The sequence below is a fragment of the Pongo pygmaeus genome, chromosome 20, assembly GCF_028885625.2.
Source record: "Pongo pygmaeus isolate AG05252 chromosome 20, NHGRI_mPonPyg2-v2.0_pri, whole genome shotgun sequence".
In the NCBI taxonomy this organism is placed as follows: domain Eukaryota; kingdom Metazoa; phylum Chordata; class Mammalia; order Primates; family Hominidae; genus Pongo; species Pongo pygmaeus.
Genome location: NC_072393.2, coordinates 35,530,805 through 35,550,635, shown reverse-complemented (window position 1 = coordinate 35,550,635; position 19,831 = coordinate 35,530,805). Strand labels below are relative to the sequence as shown.

Genomic DNA, 19,831 nt, shown 5'->3' with positions numbered 1-19,831 from the left:
AGACAGGAGATTCATGATGGATGCGGAGTTGCACCTGGGGTGAACCATCAAGTCTGAAAAGTTGGGGAGATGTAGGTGGAATATGGGTAGAAGGAATAATAAAAGCCAAGATGCAGGGGTGGACAGGTGTGTCCTGCCCATTCCCTGGGAGATGGCAGCTTGTCATGCAGGGTCTGGAAGAAGAAGAAGGATGCCTGGGGAGATGCCTTGAATGTCAAGTCCGGATGTTAACCTTTATCCTGCAGGTGACAAGGACTGGAACCAGTGGGTGAAGCAGGGAAGAGCAATGAGGACAAGGCCACAGAGGACGGTCAGGAGCTCCAGGAGAAGAGAGGCAGCACTGCAACCAGGGTAACGGTCGAGTTACCCAGCCCACAGGGAGACACCCGTCAGGCAGCTGTCCCCCCAGTGCAACCAGCACTGCTTCCCAGGGCACCCGAGCCCCAGGCAGGTGGCCCCTTGTCCCGCTTCAGCCACCACAACCCACACTGACCCCCATCGGGTCATCACCTCCCTCAGTCTCTGGGCGGTTTCTAGACAAACTCCACCACTGGCTCTTCCTACCTCATGTCCATTTCCACCCGATTTCAGGGCTGCCCCTGCTCCTGGAAAGGCCCTTCCTACCCTGAATGAAAGAGAAGGATGCCTGGGGCAGCTGCTGCAGGGAAGGCCTCAAACATCAAGTCCGGGTGTTAGACCTTTATCCTGTAGGTGACAAGGACTGGCAACCAACGGGAGGTGGAGCTGGGATTTTTGTTTGCTTTTTTTTTGTTTTAGAGACAAGATCTCGCTCTGTCACCCAGGCTGGAGAGCAGTGACGTGATCACACTGCAGCCTCGACTGCCTGGGTTCAAGGGATCCTCCCACCTCAGCCTCCTGAGTAGCTGGGATTACAGGCTACACCACCACGCCTGGCTAATTATTTTATTTTTGTGGAGATGGTGTCTTGCTCTGTTGCCCAGGCTAGTCTCAAACTCCTGGCCTTAAGCAATCCTCCCACCTTGGCCTCCCAAAGCACTGAGATTACAGGTGTAAGCCACCGTGCCTGGCTGAACACATATTTTCTAAACACCATCTGGTACCCCTATTCCAAGCCATTCCTCCTCTCTCAACCCTGAGGGTGCTAGAAGTGGATGACCTTTGACCCTCGTACTCCACAGGGGTTTCTGGTTTTCATACAATGCAGGAAGAAGAATCCTGTGTCTAGACCCACATCCATGCCTGAAGGTCCCATGCAACCAAAGCAGGGTCCCACCCGGACATCATTCACTAGGAAAAGCACTGGGTGTCCACTTCTTGCCAGCCCACTGGGATCGTGCATCCACAAGAGGGTCTTGGCCTTGACACCCTCTTCACCACCAGGCCCCCAGCATTAACACAGCCTGTGGTCTGCCATGGGTCCTCAATCAATATTTTGGGAAAGAAACAAAGGAAGGAAGGGAAAGGAAGGGGATGGGACGGGGGGGGGAGGGGAGGGGAAGGGAGGGGAAAGGAAGGGGGGGTGGGGAGGGGAGGGGAGGGGAGGGGAGGAGAAGGGAGGGGAGGGGAGGGGAGGGGAAAGGAGGGGAAGGGAGAGGAGGGGAGGGGAGAGGAGGGGAGGGGAGGGGAGGGGAGGGGAGGGGAGAGGAGGAGAAGGGAGGGGGGAGGGGAGGGGAGGGGAAGGGAGGGGAAGGGAGGGGAGGGGAAAAAAGGAAGAAGGAAAGAAAGAAAAAGAAAGAAAAAAGAAAGAGAAAGAAAGAAAGACAGACAGAAAGAAAGAAAGGTGGGCAGAAGAAGAGAGGATAAAGGGGAGGAGGAGGAGTAAGTGAGTAGCAGGCCCTGGGGCCACAGGCATGCAGGTGGTGTATGTGGTTTAGGCTGTGTCCACATCCAGCTGGCAGAGTGGAAGAAGGAAGGGAAGGGGAGGGGAGGGGAGGGGAGAGAAGGGAAGGGAAGAAAGGAAAGAAAGAAGGAAGGGAGGGAGGGGGGAGGAAGGAAGGAAGGAGGGAAGGAAGGAGAAAGAAAGAAAGAGAGAGAGAGAAAGAGAAAGAAAGAAAGAAAAAGGAAAGAAAGAAAAAGAAAAGAAAGAAAAAAGAAAGGAAGGAAGGAAGGAAGGAAAAGAAAGAAAGAAAGAAGGAGGTGGGCAGAAGAAGAGAGGATAAAGGGGAGGAGTAAGTGAGTAGCAGGCCCTGGGGCCACAGGCATGCAGGCATGTATGTGGTTTAGGCTGTGTCCACATCCAGCTGGCAGAGTGGAAGAAGGAAGGGAAGGGGAGGGAAGGGAAGGGAAGAGAAGAAAGGAAAGAAAGAAAGAAGGAAGGGAGGGAGGGGGGAGGAAGGAAGGAAGGAAGGAAGGAACGAGAAAGAGAAAGAAAGAAAGAAAGAAAGAGAGAAAGAGAAAGAGAGAAAGAAAAAGAAAAAGAAAAGAAAGAAAAAGAAAGAAAGAAAGAAAGAAAGAAAGAAAGAAAGAAAGAAAGAAAGAAAGAAAGAAAGAAAGAAAGAAAGAAAGAAAGAAAGAAGAAAGAAGAAAGAAAGAAAGAAAGAGAGGGAGGGAGGGAGGGAGAGAGAGAAAGAAAGAGGTGGGCAGAAGAAGAGAGGATAAAGGGGAGGAGTAAGTGAGTAGCAGGCCCTGGGGCCACAGGCATGCAGGCATGTATGTGGTTTAGGCTGTGTCCACATCCAGCTGGCAGAGTGGTTGGTGGGGTGCAGCCGCCTCCACAGGGCCTCCTGGAACTTGTCAGCAACTCTTTCTCAGTGTGTTCACCATCCGAACTGGGTAGACCCCAGACCTTAGCAAGGTACAGATCTACCTTCCTGGATACAGGAGGCATAGTCCTGAAAACCTGAGTTGCATTTGTTTTTGAGACAGAGTCTCATTCTGCTGCCCAGGCTGGAGTGCAGTGGCTGGTCTCAGCTCACTGCAACCTCCACCTCCTGGGTTCAAGCAATTCTCCTGCCTCAGCCTCCCGAGTAGCTGGGATTACAGGTGCCCAGCACCATGCCCAGCTAAGTTTTGTACATTTAGTAGAGACTGGGTTTCACCATGTTGACCAGACTGGTCTCGAACTCCCGACCTCAGGTGATCCGCCCACCTTGACCTTCCAAAGTGCTGGGCTTGCAGGCGTGGACCACCACACCTGGCCACATTTGTTGTTTTTAGGAGGAGAAAAAGAAATATATTTGATTTTAATTGTGCAAGACTATCTGAGCTAATTTTAAGGATTTCTATGGGAAATTCTTTTGCACAAAGAAGAGTAGCTCCCTGGTTTATGTTTGCTAAATGATAATTTCCTATACCAAATTTCCTTCACACAGTTAACACCTGTGTGCTTCAGAAGTCAGAGCCGCCCACCGCAGGAATTTGTACACCTGCCCTTTCCTCCATCCTCATCACAACCATGTAGATCACATGGGATCCAGTGGATTCCGCCTCTGCAGCAGCTTCTGCCAAGCCAAGCCATACTTCCTTCCCTCACTATCGGCCTTCGTCTGGGTGATGCATTAGTAACTTACAAGTGGGACCAAAAACACGCAAATACTACTAGTTTTCACACAGAACTTCCTTCTTAAAAAAAAAAAAATTCCCTGCCCACATCCCATCCACCAAAAGAATGCTTAATCAATGAAAAAATTAACTGTATCCCTAAATAAAGAAGTGCAGATATTTTCTTTACAGTGCTTTATTAATTTGTAAATACCATTATTGAATTTTTGAAAGTTCTAATTTAAATGTATTGATCTATTATTGTTTTGTGGATTTTCCACCCAAATGTCTTGGAGGAAAAGCACGGGGGGCACTGGATAGACCATGCAGTTGCCGAAACTTCACCAAACCATCAAATAAGAGCTTTGCAGAGATGATGCACAAGGACTTACAAGGTGTACAGACCACTAAGCTGACACGTTTATGCTTAATTCAAATCAGACAACTTTCTTCTAATAGCTGTGTCTGTCGCTAGCCATAACACGGAAATGGGACATGGATGCAGAGCTGCCTCTTTGCAGGCGGGGGCAGCAGGGAGAGGAGGTAGCAATCCGTGGAAAGGAAGTGAACACATCAGCCAAAATGGGAGCCAAAGAAGGTCATTTTTACCCAAAATGTCTCACATGGCCATTTTCATTGAGATTTAAACCAGGGAATGGAAAGCATTCTCTTCTCTCTGCTTGTTCTCTTCCAAAACAAGAATTTAAATTAAGAACTATTTGCTGGCTTCCCCTGTAGCAAACTTCATGGGTATTTATTTAGCAATGCTTTGATACTTCAAGGATATTAGGATGGGGACACACAGGCCAAGAGATGAAATACACAGGACCGCATGGATTGCTCTGGTCAGCTCCACCTCCCTGCAGACTCTGAACGCTTCTGTCCCTTGCACTGTCCCCTACCATGGAAAGAAAGCCTGTTTACAATGTTCCCCATCAACCGCCCCGCATTCATACCCTTCGAGGCTTCTTATGGCCCTTGGAATTAGCCCCTTGCCCCGGCCTGCAATGGTGCAAAGGCTCTGGGACCTGGGGCCATTATGGCCTAATTTCCCATCTCTCCTCCCTGGTCCCTCATGCTCCAGCCCCAAATCCTCCAGCGTGCCAGACCTGTTCCTTCCTTGGGCCCTGTGCCTTGCAAGATCCCACTGTCTGGAAGCCTGGCTCCATCTTCCCATGCCAGTCTCAGATCAAGCATCACTTCCTTAGAGAGGCCTCCCAAGACCACCCCATCTGAATGAGGCACCCTGTCCCTGCCACATTCCACTTTTTTCCAGTGGGAATAATCCTGTTCATGTATGAGGTGGCTGTGTAGCCTCTATCTACCCCTGCCTTCTCCCTCCCCGTAACTTAAACAAGGACTTTGCCTGTCACCCAGTCCCTAGCACAGTGCCTGGCACATAGGAGATGCAAGGGAGCACTGATCTAATCAAGAGATATTAGCTCCCTCTGGGGGCATGATTTGTGCTGATTATCAGATATATATAGACTAGGCATGGTGGTGGCTCACACCTGTAATCCCAGTGCTTTGGAAGGCTGAAAGTAGGAGGATAGCTTGAGGCCAGGAGTTCAAGACCAGCTTGGGCAACATAGCAAGACCCTGTCTCTACAAAAAAATGTTAAAATTAGCTGAGTATGGTGGTGCATGCCTGTAGTCCCAGCTACTCAGGAGGCTGAGGCTGGAGGATCACCTGAGCCCAGGAGTTGGAGGCTGCAGTGAGCGGTGACTGCATGGCTGCACTCCAGCCTGGGTGACAGAGTGAGCCCCTGTCTCTAAAATTAAAATTTAAAAATATGTAACAATATATAAATTTAGATAAATTTATTTTAAAATAAATAAGAAACACGCATCTGGCACCTGGGTGGACTCAGGACCATTCCCTGCTGAGAAGCAGCCAGACCTGAGTCTTCTGGAAAATGTCACACACTCCTCCTTCGGGAAGCTGCACTTCCAAGGGAAATCAGAACACAGCATCCTCCCTCTCACTGCCTTAAGGCTAAGCATCGAAGGGCAAGAGATTCCCTCTGGTCTGAGAGGGCTCACATCTGATGCCACAGCTGGGTTTTCCTGCAGAGTTTGAAACAAATCAGTTGAATCACTTTGGAATTACAGAGTGCGAAAAAAGTTAACATTTATGACTCTTCTGTGTCTCCCCTCTTTCTTGGCCACTGATAACTCAGATTCACGTGGCCTCACGGTGTCTCAGGGCCGAGCCGTGGGTTCTCCGGGGGTGCTCGTGGGCATGGCTGGGTTTGCATGGTCTGGGCGACGCACTGCAGGGTGGCCCGTCTCCAACACTGACACCGCGGCTCCCATTTGCAAGGACGAAGTTTCCTGCCAACGTTTAACCCCATGTGTGAATTTCTATGCAGGCAACAAGTAGTGCCTAAGGCTGGCTAATTAGGGGGTGCAATTGTCTAATTGGGCCATGTGAAAATGGGACAAAAGGCTGACTGCTGGCAAAAAAAAAAAAAAAAATCTGTTTTCACAGAAAGGCCCTCCCTGAAGAATGCACTAGGACTTGGGCTATATTTTGTCTTGACTTCTTCTGTTGGGGTCTTCAGCTCAGCTCCCTGCTGGAGCTGCTCTGTGCAGGAGACACGAAGAGTGGCCATGTCCTCAGCGGTGGTGGCCTGGGCTCAGAAGTCCCTGCTCCATCACTGGCCAGCTCTGTGACATCTGGCAAATTTTTACCCCTCTGGATCTGAGCTCTCTCATTCACAGATCAAAAGCCTCAGCTCCTTCCCCAGGACTTCCCCAGTGAAGATGAAATTAGGCAAGGTAAGTAGAGCACTTAGCACAGTGCCTGGCACAGAGAAAGCTCCTGAGTGACGGGCAGTCAGAGTAGGTCCCAGGCATTCCTCGGTGGCTTTGCGAAGCTGCATCAGCACCCCTTACAGCATCCCCCACAGCCAGTGGAATGAGCACTCCCACCTAGGGCATCTCTTCCCTTCATCCACCCTGCACCACCCCTGGGCAGCCCACTTGGGCATCATCCCACTTCCCACCTGCATGCCCACCACGCCCCCCAGCCCTTCCGCTCGTCTACCCTCAAGCCCCATCCCTCCTTTTCTGGTCCTCACCCATGATCCTCTCCACCCTTCACCCCTTCCACCTGTCAGATCTCCTGGCGACGATGATACATCCCTGCCCCACCCCATCCTCCTTATGGCGACAGGAATCAACCCCACAGAAAGCATTCAACACACCCCCATGACACACTGGGGTTGCAGAGGCTCAGTGGAGAAGACATCAGCCAGGAGTCCATTTTGCCAGACTTGAGAGCCATGACTGACACTCAAAGAATCAAGACCACATCACTGTCATCATGCCGGGCAGCACAGAGCTCGGGCTGGCTTCTCCTTCTTATCCTCACCTGGAGCTCCCAACACGAGGCCATTCAGGAAGTGGCCAGGACCAACTGGACCCTCACAAACAAAAGTGGGAGAGGAACGCCTTACTCAAACCTTCCCACGGTATTGTCAGGAAAGCTCTAGTCAGGAGAACACACAAACTTCAAAACCAATCACATTTGGGACATAAAAATAATAACAATCACCTTCATATCTCAAACCATATTTGACCAAGGTTTTCAAGATGATTGCACATGCGTTATTTCCAACTGCCCATCTTCAGGACCAAAGCACTGGACAGGGCTGGAGCTATCACCCCCTCCCCACACTTCTCACGCCTGGGACTCTGGGAAATCCAGATCCCTGCCAACATCCCTTGGGAGAGATGAGACACGGGTCCACACCTTTGTCCCTCCAGCACTGGCACAGCATTTCGCACACAGGAGGCCCTCAGGGGGTCAAAACTTGAAGTGAACAACTTCGGGAGGTCCAGAACAGAGACAAGCCATCTCCCACCTTGTTAAGGGGCACTCAAGATTTCATGCTTTTCTTTCCTGTAAGAAAGTTCACCAGTTTTTGTTCCTGTCCCACTCCTTTAGAGCAAAAGGGACCTAGGCTGGAGCAATGCAGGAGATGGAAAGAAGACAATGAAGGACAGAGACCTCAAGGGAGATGCAGTTGGTTCTAAGGCAGAACTTTGAAGAGCAGCCAGTATGTTCCCACCATCTCAGATGGAGCCAAACCACCACTAGCCTGTGTCAGAAGACCCAAATGTGGCAGGAGTTTGAGACCAACCTGGCCAACCTGGCGAAACCCCATCTCTACTAAAAATATAAAAATTAGCCAGGCATGGTGGCTCACATCCGTAATCCCATTACTTTGGGAAGGCAAGGCAGGCAGATCACTTGAGGTCAGGAGTTCAAGACCAGCCTAGCCAACATGGCAAAACCCTACATCTACTAAAAATACAAAAATTAGCCAGGTGTGGTGGCTCATGCCTGTAGTCCCAGCTACCTGGGAGGCTGAGGCACTAGAATGGCTTGGACCAGGGAGGCACAGTTTGTAGTGAGCCAAGACTGTGCCACTTCACACCAGCCTGGGTGACTGAGTGAAAATTTGTCTTTAAAAAAATAAAAAGAAGACCCAAACGTGGTTAGAGCATCCCGGCTGGGGCGACTAAGAAGCCTCCACTCATTGCCAAGTCCATTTTGGCATTAGGGAAGACAGCACAGGGACTCTCAGACCATGTTGAGACCATCAGCAAGACCAAATCACTTGTTCAGGGGCACAAGATTTGAGGAGACAGTGCTGAAATTAGACTCCCAGCAGCTGGAAAGGGTGGCCTTGGGAGCCTATTGGGCAACAAACAATCCACCCAACTGTCAGAGGCAGGTGAACCAGAGCAACTCCATCTTGAATAGGAGCTGGGTAAAATGAGGCTGAGACCTGCTGGACTGCATTCCCAGAAAGTGAGGTATTCCTAGCCGCTAGATGTTTATAGTTAAGAGAGCAGATTGATAATGGTTACTCAACAGACCCAGATTTGGGAGTATCCTAATATCCCAATATCTTGAGAACAAAGGCATTCCTAATTTTGCTTTAAAGATAATAAAATCAATTCTTGCAAAATACAGTAATTAAGAAAATTACTCCCTTATCACAAACCCTTGTAGCAGAGCACATCTCCCCATGATCTTTTTTATCCTATATATACGAGCATTGGACCTAGGGTGAACCTACTCTGTCTATGAGTAGCCGTACTTTCAAACTTTACTTTCTTAATAAACTTGCTTTTGCTTTGAACTGTGGACTCGCCCTGAATTCTTTCTTGCATGAGATCCAGGAACCCTCTCTTGGGGTCTGGATCCGGACCTCTTTCCTGTAACATCCTTCTGGTGACCACAGAAGCGACTATAGTGTGGAAACCCCTGGTCCAAAGGCTAACTTTGGGTAAGTGGTGGAGTCCTGTAACACAATGAGTTCTGTGAGCACAGCCCACACAGGAAACATCCAGGACTCCCACCACATCCCGAGGCTCTGAGACCAGAGGGGCTGCCAGCTTTCCCAAGAACCTGAGCCAGCCTCCTGCCCTCATGAAGCCTTCAGTCTAGTAGGCAAGTCTGGAGTCAGTTGTCCCCTTTCTTTCTCCTTTACATCTTTGCCCCAGTGTCAGGCCACGTTGGCTCTGTCGATGACAGAGAAGCTCCACCCCCTTCCAGGACCCCCATGTCAGGATGGCCCTGCCCCTAGCCCAGCATGCCTGCCGGCCTCCCCTGATGGACTGTGAGCCCACAGGGCAGCCAAGTAGCAGAGGCCTGCAAACACCTGTTGGCCATCCATCCCGTACCCACTGTGCACTCAGAACCAGCCAGATGCTGGGCGCAGCAATGAACCTGAACGTAACGTCCTAGCCTGGGGGTGGGGTTGGGGCGGGGGGGAGGCACATGTGCTTTAATGGGGGAGCCAGGCGGCAGTCAAGGGAGTCTATTGGACACCGTGAGTGACTGAATGGGAACACTGGCTGGGTAGAGTGTCAGGGAGGATGTGCTGAAGAAGGAACCCACAGTGGAGCTGAGAGTCACCGGAAAAAGGTGCCTCCAGGCAGGAAACAACCCATGCAAAGGCCCTGAGCTCACTGACACTCCCACCGCAGCTCCCTCCCACCACAGCTGCTTCCCACTCTCCTTCAGACCCTGGCCCATTCTGTTTCTCAAAGTGAGCCGATGCCCTGCCCAGCCCCATGGAGTATCCAGTGGGTGCTGACTATCTGTGTGAAATTGACAGGTGCTGCACCACCCTGGGTCTGTGAGGGCCCTGGTGGCTGTTCCCAGCCTCATTATCTGGTATAAGTAATGGGAGGCAGGGGACTGGGATGGAGCAAATGGCAAGGCACCTCCATGCTCAGGTCAGAGACACCTTCGCCCTCTGCGGGGTGGAAGAGGACCAGCCGACAAAGGCAAATACACCAGGGCAAAGACACAGATGGAGGTCAAGAGCCACCATCACCATCACCCTCAACAAAGGCGTGTATAGGGATTGGGGGAGAGGGGATGCCAAGGCATGGACCAGGGAGACCGGGCACTGGAAATTTCCTCAGGGACAACTGCCTGGCAAAGAAACCTTGGTACCCATGGAGCCACTAGAAGACAAGGGGTTGAGGGAGAGGGGGCTACAGCAGCCGTCCCCACCCTCAAGACATCAAGCACACACATGGGCATACACTCACATGGAGTGGGCACCCATGCACACTCATTACACACACTCATCACCCATGCAGATATACACACAGCTCTCACAGACGCTACCCATGCACACAAACCTCACACATGCACAGGCACATGAGCACACACAGTCACATTAATGCACATCTACACATATCCCTAACACACACATGCACGCACACGCGCCTACACACACGTGTGCATACAAGTGCAGATAGCACCCACATACAGGTACTCACCACCCACATTCCTGTAAGCACTCAAATACAGACACACAGGCACACGAGGTGCAAACACGAACACATACATGTGGTCACACACGCATCTATTCGGGCCCACACACGTGCCACGCCGGCACATTCCAGCCTGCACTCGCCCATCTCCAGGCACACGCCATGTACACTCACGCCCATACGCGCACACGCGGACACCTGCCCCTACCCCCACACAGGCACTCACACCCCAAGTCCCGGGACCTCCCACACCCCGGGCCGCAGCACACTGTGCGAGTGGAGGGGGTGAGCTCCCCAGCAGAGGCGCAAGGAGGGTGTAGGGTGCGCGGTGTGGCTGTGGGCTGCGGGCAGGGGCCGGGGGCGCGCCCAGGTCGGTGCCGCGTGGTGGGAGCAGCCGGCGCGCAGGTAGCGGGGAGCCCCGGCGCACCCAGCCCGCCGGTGATTACTATGCGGCGGCAGCTGTCTCCGGCGCGGTGACGGCGCCTCTAATTGATCTCATTATCTCCCCTCCGTAAGGTGAAGTGCGGCCGCTCGCGGGGCCCGGGCGCGGGCAGGGCCGGCTGGCAGTCGCGGGCCGGCGGGGGCAGCGCTCGGCCTCGGGGTGGCACTACCGCCGGGCGCCGCGCCAACGAACGCAGGCGGCGGGCGGCTCGGCGGCCGGGCTCGCGTTCCTGCACCGCGACCGCGCCAGAAAACACCCCGGGGCTGGGCGGCGTCTCGGAGACGCATTCCTTTGTTACTCCCACCGTCTTTGGTAATGATTATTAATGCCATTATGTCCCATTTCCCCTCACCTTCCCCCGCTCCCAGAGCCGCACCCGCGCGCCCGATCTCCAGGCGCTTCGCTCCTCCTGGAACCAACAACAATGATCCTCAATTAACCCTCTGCCAGGGCTGCCTGCTCGTGAATGAGGCGCTCTTCCGGCTCGCGGGCGGCAGGCGTCCCAGCCCGGGCGGGGGGCCAGCCTCCGCTCCCCCGGCCCGACCCGCGGGGGCTCGCAATCCGCCCGGGCGCCGGCTGGGGGTGGCCTCGCAGCAACCCCAGCCTCCCTCCAGGATGAAACTCGCCCTCTCTGGAGGAGAGAGGGCAGAGACGGTCCGAGAAATTGCAGGAGGGAAAGAAAAAAAAAACCAAAATACTCAGTTTGTTGTGTTTTCTTTGGGTTTGTTTTCTTGCCAAAAAATTACCCCCTTTGTCTTTGCGCAAAAGAGGCAATCCGGGCACCTTCTGGTGGGCACCGAGGCGGTGCCAAGGCGCCTTTCTTCAGGGCGGTTTCTATTCCTTTTCTAGCCTCACCAGATATATTTTTAACATTAAAAAAACACTATATTTAATTGGTTATGGATCTCTGTTCTCTTAGCACTACTGGATATCACAGAAAAACACATTAGTACAGAGCAATTAGTGCAATGGCAGTAAACAACTAAGGCACTATTAAGCTGTGGGTGATTAAATAGTATTACTTTATATTTTTTACGGTGCTAGACTAAAAGATGGAGATTTAAGATATATATATTTCCATTAATATTAATATAAAATATAAATAACAGGTGTCTTCCACTTCTTCTTAAGGTGCAATTTATACCCAGCACTTCAATCTATAGAGAACTACTTTTCTTATTGAAAAAAATCTCTTTCTTTATACACTCCAGGGCAATATTTCTTATCTTCATGCACCCGGATATTTAAGCAGAAATATTATTTAATTGGAGTTACGGACTCAGGCGAAATAATGCCCATACCTATATCACCATTAAAAAATAATAATAATAAAGCTTCCATCCCATTGAAATACGCTCTATCGTTTCTATCTTTGCAAAGAGCGAATCGGGCATTATGTGGTGAATTGACTGCAGGCCCGGAAAACAAGCGGGCGGCGGGTGGGCTGGGGCCCTGGGGCTGGGGCCGGGCCGCGTGCACCTTGCCGAGGCCCACCCTGGCCCCGGCGCCCACTGCAGCTCAGGCCGCTCCTCCTCCGTGTGTGTAGATCATCCTGGAATTCTGGCACATCTTTCCTCGGCATCTGATTAAGTTAACAATGTGCTGCTATTTGCATGCAGATTTGCCGGGGCTTTCTCTCCAGCTGCTCCCAGAGACTTGGTCTTTCTCTGCGTTGTGATAGCACAGCAGTCCCTAAATGCAATCTTTGTCAGACCCAGGTGTGCTCTCATTGAGGACGCCTTCGTTCCAAGCAATTTTTCTTTCTGTAGCATTTATAAGGCTCTATTATAGTATAGCCACATCTGGAGGAAAATTCTCCTATTAATTATATACTTTTACCACTAGGAAGACAGATTCTAAAAGATACCAACATTTTTGTTGTTGTTGTTCTTATTTCTTTGACAGGCTGCGTTTTATTTTATTTTGTTTTGTTTTTCCAGGCATTTCAATATTTAAAGAGCCATTAACCAAGGGGTGGGGGGTATGAATTTCTAGGAAAAAAAAAAGAACAACAGAACTAAAATCTCAGTGTCAGCCCTGCCTTACCTCACAGGGACAAGTCAGGGGAAAGGTACCAACTGAGATCTCTCAGAAGACCTCCAGGCTGGACAAGGGATTCAGGATGAGGGCCTGGCCAGTGGGGAAGAGTTCCGTTCTACTGGAGTTTAAAAAAAGGTGGGGGGGAAGAAAAGCACAAGTGCCATTAACCTTTAACCTAGTCTTCTCCCAGGTGGACATTCAAGCATGTCACCAAATCGCCAGACAATTTGATTTCTCTAAAGTCAAAAAGCAGAACCCAATTGGATCAGCATGGTGATCCCGATGCGGAGTTTTCTTTGTGTAGTGGGGTAATTTTTCAATTAGGTTGGAGACAGATTAAAAGCAAAATCTGGAGCTCAGAATTCATGCTTATCTTTCAGAAAGAGACAAGAAGAAGCTTTGCCCAGGGAGTCTGAAAGTTACTTTAGAAGCAGGTGGGTTGTTTTGTTTGTTTGGTTGGTGTTTTTGCTTTGTTTTCAAATCTTTTGGTACAGTCAGATTAGATGGGGGGGCGGGTGATGGAGAGAATTAATGTAGGAATTATAGGAAAAGTTTTAACCATCAGATGGTCTCTTTCTAAATTATAATAAATTTAAAGGGCTAGAATTTTTTATTCAAAAATTATTTTGCAAAAGGGTGTGTACTTCGTGAACAAGAGTCCATGCATGAGTATGTGCGTGTCTGCATGTGGGTGTGTGCGTGTGTGGGTGTTCTATGCTGGGGAGACTGCATGCACACACACTTGCACACACTCACACACACACACAAAGAAAGCTGAATTACCTTGAGAACAGGGAAAATGGAAATGGAACCATTTTCACTTTTCAAGCCAAACTTCATCAGGTAAAAATCCAAGCAAGGTTTTGGTCACTTGAGTCCAGATCCTATGATGACAACGTGGAAACTCTCTTCTCCAGACTCACCTCCCCTGTTCCAAAGCTGGCCTCAGCAAGATCCCAGGGCCGTGTCCCGGCAGTACCAGGGGCGGCTCCCAGCAGGCCACGTGTGAGCAGCAAAATCACACAAGAGAGGCCTTTCTGAGTCCTGCCTCTGAAGGCTGGAGTCACTGCTCCCAGCTACTAACTGCCTCTGCTCACTGGTGCTAACCCCTTTCCGTCAAAATGACCGATTGTTTTCACTCTCTCTCTACAGAGGCCAGAAAGGGCCTGCAATTAGGGCCCATCTTTGGACCATGCCTCAGCCTCAGTTTTGTCAGCTCTGAAATGGGAAGAGCCAATCCCATCCTAAGGACATGCATGAAAGACTGTCAGCCCTGTTCTAAATAGAAATGATAAATAAGGGTAAAGTTTACTCTGATTCTTTTTTCTTAGGCCTCATTTCCTCCAAGGCTTGGTGCTGAAATTAACTGCCCTTCTTTCACCTTACGAAAACAAGAAGCGGATTCTAGTTTCATGATACTTAAGGAAGAATCTATGCAAAAAGGTGGCAGATATTAAATGCATAGATTCTTCAATGTATATATATTCTCTCTTTATATATATACACACACATATATATATGCATATACATATATATAGTCTCTATATATGCATTTAAACTTATAATGCAAAAAGAAATAATTTATTTTCTAATTTGACTCTTTTGGGGCCACTGCCTTTTCCATCTCCTGCTGGCTGGCAATGCCCCCTCCTTTCCCCTACAGATATCCAGATACCCTCCTGCAAAAATACAGCAGGGAGGCAGATGCAGTGATACTAGATTACATCACTGGATAGCATGTGGCATTGAGGGGAGAGAGGAAAAAAAAAAAAAAAAAAAAAACAAGAAAAGACAAATGACATTTTGCTGCTATGGTGTGCTACTTTAGTGGTGATGGCTTGACTTTTGGCCCAAACGCATATGCCAATGGCAAGGCTAACTCCAGGGACTCACAAAAAAGAATGTGTGTTCACAGCTGTACTGTACACCAATACAGATTACATGTTTTCAGTGTTGCGGCTACAACAGAATGCTAATTAACATACTGGAGTGATGAGAGCGGCTGCAAGGGCCTTATTGTTCCATTATTTCATGAAGCCCAGCTGCCTTTGTTTATGTCACTTATCCTCTCGTGCCACAGGTTTTTACTCCAAAAATACTATCCCAATACAGCGTTAATATTTAAAAAACAAAGAGGTGGCAGATTGTCATTTTTGTGTCAGTCTCAAACTGCAGAACTGTTAAGCTGTTCTGGTTCGGTATTTAGAAATAATTTAACAGCCATATTCAGACACTGCCTGCATTCTAACATAATGGCTGAATACTTGAACCAAGCAAATGCATAACTATCCTGACATCACTTATGAGATTTAGATTGGTCAGTTAATGGAAGTCTTTACCACAATCAATACCATAACAGCTTCTTGAAATGAACGTGATTTTTTACACGGAGTGCTGCAAACAATAACTACAGAAATATACTACCTTTGTACCTAGCACAAAGAAGCTAAAATGCAAAATTAAGAAGCAATTACGTTTTTGCAAACTAATATTACAGTTGATTATTAAAAACAAACACTTTCAAAAATATGTACTTATCATTTAATAATTGGAGGGCATTAGTATCCCCCCGTACCTGATTAATCATTTTTTTACACTTCTTAATAGCTGTTTCACCTACTGGCTACATTATCAGCTTGTTGTTAAGTATTGATATTGATGATTGATGTAATAATGATTAAATAAAAAGCCATATTTACAGCTTGATTTTTATAACATTTTTTGTCATAATCTTCATTCAAGAGAACACTGTCTGCTGTTTAAATTAGTTTTTTCCCCTCTGTTTTGCCTGGATTGTGCGTAAAAGTGACATTCTATAAAATACAGGTTTCCTCAAATAGTGTTCCGCCGGCAATCCATACATTCTACAGTAATTTGCAGTCATGGTCAGGGGAGGTTGTTGGCTCAAGTTCAAAATGTTTATGGCGCATTGCTTCTCCAAAGAACAAAAACACCCTGGGGTTTTAGTTCAAATTTCCCTAAATGCACCTTTATTGACATCAGGTACAATAGTTGGGGAAATACGTAATACCCCAGCACAGACGCCATTCAACCAGAGTCATAAATTAAGTTAGAAAAGGTCTCCCCTAAAAAGTATAGCACTCCACTAATCAAAGCCACGCTGTCGCCATTGCTACAGAACACGGAAATCTTCCCAACAGCCAATTGAGTGAAAAAGCCATAGTTGCTTTTTAACGAGTTTAACTGGTAATCTCAGATAAATGGAGAACTGTTTGAAGTGTCTGCCTTCTCTAAGGCAGTAATGAGAGGATTTAGAGCATTCTGCATCCCAAACTGCGTATAACCAAGAGAATGCCACAGGTGTGTCACCATCCACGTTAGAGTGCTGTCTCAGCGATGGCCATCCCCCCACTGTGGACACAATATAGATTTTTTTTTAATTGGATCCAGGAGCTAGCTAAATTATCCAACTGCTCTGTGCTTAAACCCCCAGCTAGCTTATGTACCAATAATAATAAACTTTCCATAATAGCAGCCCAGCCTATTACTGTTTTTTTTTTTTCTCTTAACCTAAAAGTAGAACCACTTTATTCTGATTGAGCCACTGAAGAAACTCCTGAGTTGGTTTCCTTCTAAAAAAAATTGCTCAAGAATTACAGAACAGACCCAGGTTAATAATATTCAATTATGCACACACGTATTTTCAGTGGAGAACTTGCTTATCTTATGGTACAGGGAGAAAATAATGTCATAATTCACCCCTTTGCAATTTGTGGAAGAATTTTGTCTTTTCCTTTACAATTTTTATTTGCCAGGTCAAAGCAACAGCCAGTCAAAACCACACCCCGGGACAGTGACAGCAACATCTAGACTGCACAATCGCAGACGGGTCGGACTCAATTGACACAGCTTCAGTGTGATCCTCCACATTTAATGCATTCATGTTTCATTTGCAAAAAGAAAATCCGAGCCCTGTGCTACCATTCTGGTTTTCAGAAAAGTGTTACATTTATAAATAAGAGATCAAAATCCTTGAGTGGGCAGAAATAGTATCATCAAACCAAATACATGTTTCCACCATTTGGACATATTTTTAACAATCTTAATCCCACTTAAACTTTGCGAAAACTCTATTGAAAAATTTAACCTTGTGCTCTTGAAGCTGAAACTGATAAAACTTAATAGCAACAAGGCAGTGAAACACTAATAAACTCATTATAGATCACATAAATGGGATGTCTGCATGGCTGCCAGACAGTGCACATAAGCGCCTCAGTTCCAAAGAGCAAAGGCAAGCAAGGTAGTGTAGCGTCTGTGTGGACAGTTGGAGGGAGACGATTTGGTAACACTTCACAACAAGTTTGCTAAATTTACTGGATCAGGCAGTTCATTTAGAAATTTCAGATGCTAATTATAGGTGGGCTACAGACAAGCTGGTATAAAGAATGAGTTTTCCTGAGGCCTGAGAGCCACATCAGGGTCTACGTTTGCAAAACGGCTCCTGAGTCCTCAAAGCCCTTTCCATGTGATACTCCTTCACCAAGCAAGCGGAGCAGCTGAGGACTCAGCCTCCACCAGTCCCCTCCCTTGGACTCGGTGAGATTCTCCCCTGTCGAATCCATGGAATCCTCCCTACAGTTGGTTTGTACCAGAGGCCACACCTTGAGGTCTGCTCGCTGAATTCCACCAACTCATAACTTGTGTGGCTCACGCGGCAATTTAAGCAAAGATATGTAAGGGTCATCAACTTGTTGAGTTTCACGTAAAAATAGAGATTCCTGCTTTTGCTTGAAAAATCCAAAGCTCTAGCAACATTAAACCCACATTCCCCATGGACAGCCACCAGGGTGCCTTCTCCAGGTGGTCACAACCTCAGACACTGATGGAAACGCTGTTGCCCTCGCAGGCACATCAATGGGACGTCTGTGTGGCTTCAGTTGCAAAGGGCAAAGGCAAGCGAGGTAGTGAGGTTTCTGTGTAGATAGATGGAGGGAGAGGATTTGGTAACACTTCACATTTGGCCACTAGAGTTTTGCAGCGGTAGTGTGCACCATTCAGAGAATGCTGATGAGAGGAAAGATATGGTCAAAAGAAGATATGCTAAGGAGAAGCTGGAGGATGGACTGGAAGAACACGACTTGTGTTTCGGGCCCCACCCCACCACGTTCAATCAACATGTGGCTGCTGCAGCCAGCTCTGCCCTCCATGAGTCTCTCCTTGCAGAGAGTGGGGGAGTATATGCTTCCTCCTTGTCATCACAAGAAGAATCTGGGAACCCAGGAGGGACAGGAGTAGGAGGGAGGGACAGAGGCTCTGCCCCTCAGTGGCTCAAAGTCTAGGTGGGGAGACCAGGCATGAAGTTCAGACAACCAGAACCAAGGCATGGGGTGGGAGATGGTGGTCCAGCCATGCAGTGGATACTTTAACAAGCATGAGAAAACGCTGTGCTTAGCCTTGGAGAGCCCACAGCAAAGGTGCAGGAGGAAGGACTGGGACACAGGGAGAAGGAAAAGGAGAAGGAAGAGATCGAGGTGGTAGGCAAGACAGTGAAGTGCAAGGCTCTGCTTGTGAGTGTCATTCCCTGTGATCTGTGAGGCCAGGAGCCAAGATCAGAGAGTGCTTGCCCCTCAGCTACTCCAGACTCTCATGTCTCACTGTGCTGCTGCCACGGGACCAGCATCACCAGCACTTCCCGGGGGCTAAAGGTGAGCAGCTCGGGCTCCACCCCAGACCTCCTGAATCAAATGGGCATTGAAGGCTCTGATCTATCCAGCTGGTAGAGAAAGCCAAAGGGATCGCTCCAGCTCCCTGCGCTCCACGTCCACATGCCCTGGGCTTTGCCATGCATGGGGCGTGCAGGTGTGAATTGCAAAGGAGTCTAAAGGGACTCCAGGTGCATTTCTAGCCAAGACAGATACCCAGTCCATCCACCTCGATGGTGTTTTTAGACCATCAATAAATATGGCTTTGGTAGTCAGATGATGTGTAATTAGCATTAAACTCTTTTATTTCATGTAAGTTAGAGCCTTGTCTGAGACACTTCATTCAGGAAGTAACCTGGCACTCAAGATTAAAATGAAATATTAGCATGTCAGCGGTGGCCTCACCACGGCACACTCCCCTCCCGCCCTCCAACCCTGCAAGGGAACAGCACGGAACGTCCCAAGCACCCCAGCAGAAGAGATGTGGCGGAGGGTCTTTGAGAGGTGAGAGGTCAGACTTTCTTCCATGGAAAAGGGGCCACTGCCCCTAGCAAGTGAGAAATGGAAAAACTGACCCTTGTCGAAGTTGAAACCAAATAAGTGTCATCCTTTTATTGCATTTTCTTTCTGCTCCTTAAACTCATCCAGGCTGTCACTGCCTTGGGGCCTTTACACCTGCTGTGTCCTCTGTCCAGGCACTGCCATCCTCATGGGACTCAGTGTCTCCTCCCCAGAGGGCCTTCCCTTATCACACAGTCTCAGTCAGCCCTCAGTCCCTCAGCTTCAGATCCCCCTGTTTGAACACTTGGTGTGGCATTTGCCCTAACAAATGGTGTTCTGGCTTCTTCCTATAGAATAGTATTTATGTATTTATTGCCTGACTCCTCCAACTGGAATGTCAGCTACAAGAGGGCAGGGACTTGGCTGTTTTGTTCTCTGCTACATTCTCAGGGCCAAAAACAGCACCTGGCTCATCAAGTAGGATGAAAGAGAAGAGAGGGAGTGGAAAGGGAAAATAGGGGATAGATAGATAGATGATAGATAGATAGATAGATAGATAGATAATAGACAAATGATAGATCTAGAGAGGAAGAAAGGTAAATAGATCTATCTGTATATAGAGAGATGCTAAATACATAGATAGATTGACAGATAAGAAGATAGATCTAGAGAGAAAAGGAAGGGAAGGAGAGAAGGAGAAAGCAAGGAAGGAATAAAGGAAGGAAGGAAAGAAGGAAGGAAGGAGATATAGATAGATAGATAGAGAGATAGATAGATAGATAGATAGATAGATAGATAGATAGATAGATAGATAGATATGATAGGTAAATAATAGATAGATAGACAGACTGACAGCTAGCTCAATTGATCAGGCACTTTGGCTGACACGGAAGAACATGGTGCCCACTCTCAAGAG

At 48.4% G+C, this 19,831-nt stretch overlaps 1 protein-coding gene across 12 annotated transcripts in view; it reads right to left on the bottom strand.

Annotated features, from left to right (window-relative positions):
- The window catches only part of ZNF536 (zinc finger protein 536), a 487,338-nt gene that overhangs the window by 325,905 nt on the left and 141,602 nt on the right, over positions 1-19,831 (bottom strand). The window contains exon 1 of one of the 12 annotated variants that reach the window (XM_054464747.2): positions 13,535-13,753. The exons of 10 other annotated variants lie outside the window; for them this stretch is intronic. The gene's annotated coding sequence lies outside the window, so the exon portion shown is untranslated. Of the gene's footprint in view, positions 1-13,534; positions 13,754-19,831 lie in introns of those variants that run through there. One more of the 12 variants, XM_054464751.2, reaches the window with a different exon arrangement.